Here is a 2,500-nt window from a genome sequence, read left to right as displayed (position 1 = left end):
GAGTTTGCTCTTTGCAGAGCTTCACTGTTTAGTAATGGGAAACAGTGTCAGGTTTGACATGGTCATTTCCGTGGCTGTCAGTAAGGTTCTCATTTCCTCTGAGATACGAAGACTTTCATTCTTGGTTTCCATCAGGGAGTGTTGATTTTACTCGACAATGCATCTGCTAATAATTACATTGAGAGATGCGACGTTGTTCTGGTAAGAACTATTCTGGGTCTTGTTTTTCGTACCTCCCTCCATTACTGATCTGGAAAGATAGAAATTCATAAATTGTAATATGATTGTAACAATTGCATTAACATGTTGCAATAGTATAAAATAGTAGTTACCCCTAGTTTTTTTTCTGATATTCCTACATAGACAATTTGTATTTTGTATTTTGAGGAAATAATTTGCTTTTGATGGTGCTTTTAAATATTTTAAAAAGTTGTATTTGATTATCATGGTACAAGACACAATATACAGATTGTTACGTAATATAAGCTTTGAGAGGTTAATACTTGATTTCTCCTAAATTTTGTCATATAAGATTCCAGGGGCATAAGAGGAAATTATTACTGTTTAATTTCATGATTGATTGATTTTGATTCATCCTCTTTGGCATCGAGGTAATTTCATGACGAACCAATTTTAAATTAAATACTTTTCAACCTAAGTAGAGATTCTGAACTTTGTAGAGTGATGTGTAGTTAGTGAAAAAATTAAATTGAGTGCAAGACTTGTCAAAAGGGCTCAGATTGTAGGCTTCAGTGTTTTGAATAATAATAACAATAATAAATTCATCATAATTTATTTTGAAATTGTAACATCAAAAAAATCTTTTAATATGAGGAATAATTTCTCATTGCCCCTCAATTTGAGATCAGAGCACAGAAATTTAACATTTATATATACAGTATATATATATATATATATATATACACACACATATATATATATATATATACTGTATATATACTTAAACACACACACACATATATATACATAAATATATATATAATTTATATATACATAAATATATATATATATATATATATATACGTATACATATATATATATATATATATATACATAAATATATATATATATATATGTATATATATATACATATATATATATATGTATGTATATATACGTATACATATAAATATAAATATATATATATATATATATATATATATACATATATATGTATATACATATATATATATATATATAATATATGTATATAAATACATACATATATATATATATATATATATAAACACATGTATATATATGTGTGTATATATATATATATATATATATGTATATATATAAATTTATATCTAGAAGGTACAAAGTATAACGCTAAAAGCCTGAGCATAAAGTTTTCAAAGAAGCTATTTTGCATAGTACCCAGGTTCACTCGCTATATTGGATGAAAATTCTTATCTAAGATATTCTGTTTCTTAGATGGCGTATATCGATGAAGCTTCATGAATAATTCGTACGAGACGTAGCTGCTTCTTCCTAGAGCCTTGAAGTTAGATAGTTTAAAGTTTTTCAATAAGGGATATTGCTTCGCTATGCTCTCGAGGCAAAACCTGATAATATTGATGCCGGAAGCGGCAATACTTGAAGTAGGTCCTTTTAAGCCTATATTTTTAGCTTGTCTCAATTTTCTTGTTTCAAGTTTTAAATTCCGCTCATGAATGGCAGAAGCTAGGGACAGTGTCATTGCCCTAGTAAGCGGGACAATGTCCTAGAGACTGACCATATATACTGTAGTTTGCATAGCGCCCAAGCTAGGACCAGGGAGAGCCAAGCAATTGCTGCTGATAATTCAGCAGGTAGACCTATGGGCTCCCCAAACCCCACCCCTCTCCCTAGCTCACATGGATGGTGATGTTGCAGTGATTAAAGGAACTAACGAGCTTGAGCGTGATTCGAACCCCTGCCTGGCGATCACCAGGCAGGGACGTTACCACAAAGACCACCACAACCCTGATACACTTAGGATAGACTAATACGAAGTGTTGGAAAAATAGTGGATGAAATAAATGATTTTGTACTAGAATTCTCATATAACGTCATCTGACGAAAGAAATCGGAAATCATGGCCACCAGATAATGCCTTCTGATCCCATTTAGTTTCGTTTCTACTCCTGTCATTTAATTCCCAATATTTTTTTTAGGGCTTTGGTCTCAAATCGACAAAATCTGTTGGATATTGTTTCATTGTCATGCCAAGACTCATGTCCACACAGTAACACCGATCTCACTAAACTGATATATGACCTGATTTGTATATGTAATTTCACGTGATTTGATTTCCAAATTTTACTTAACATAGCTATTGTCTGGTTTGCTTTTCTAATCTTTCATTAAACTCCAATTCTAAAATCCTGTATTAGAGAACATAGTTCCTAAATATTTAAATGATTTCACACCTTTCTCCTTCCAATGATATTTCATCTTCCATTGCATATTCTATTCTCATCATCTGTCTTTCTTT

General features: G+C 30.9%; 1 protein-coding gene and 1 pseudogene across 1 annotated transcript in view; one reads left to right on the top strand and one right to left on the bottom strand.

The window, feature by feature from the left end:
- The window catches only part of LOC137649653 (uncharacterized), a 31,051-nt gene extending 30,805 nt beyond the window's left edge, over positions 1–246 (bottom strand). Inside the window, exon 1 of the mRNA XM_068382632.1 lies at positions 1–246. This exon is cut by the window's left edge and continues 219 nt beyond it. The gene's annotated coding sequence lies outside the window, so the exon portion shown is untranslated.
- LOC137649217 (cytochrome c oxidase subunit 1-like) overlaps positions 1–2,500 on the top strand; it is a 7,150-nt pseudogene that overhangs the window by 145 nt on the left and 4,505 nt on the right.

The sequence above is a fragment of the Palaemon carinicauda genome, chromosome 11 (assembly GCF_036898095.1).
Source record: "Palaemon carinicauda isolate YSFRI2023 chromosome 11, ASM3689809v2, whole genome shotgun sequence".
NCBI classification, from domain to species: domain Eukaryota; kingdom Metazoa; phylum Arthropoda; class Malacostraca; order Decapoda; family Palaemonidae; genus Palaemon; species Palaemon carinicauda.
The sequence above is the reverse complement of the archived record's forward strand: the minus strand, read 5'-3'. Positions and strand labels throughout refer to the sequence as shown.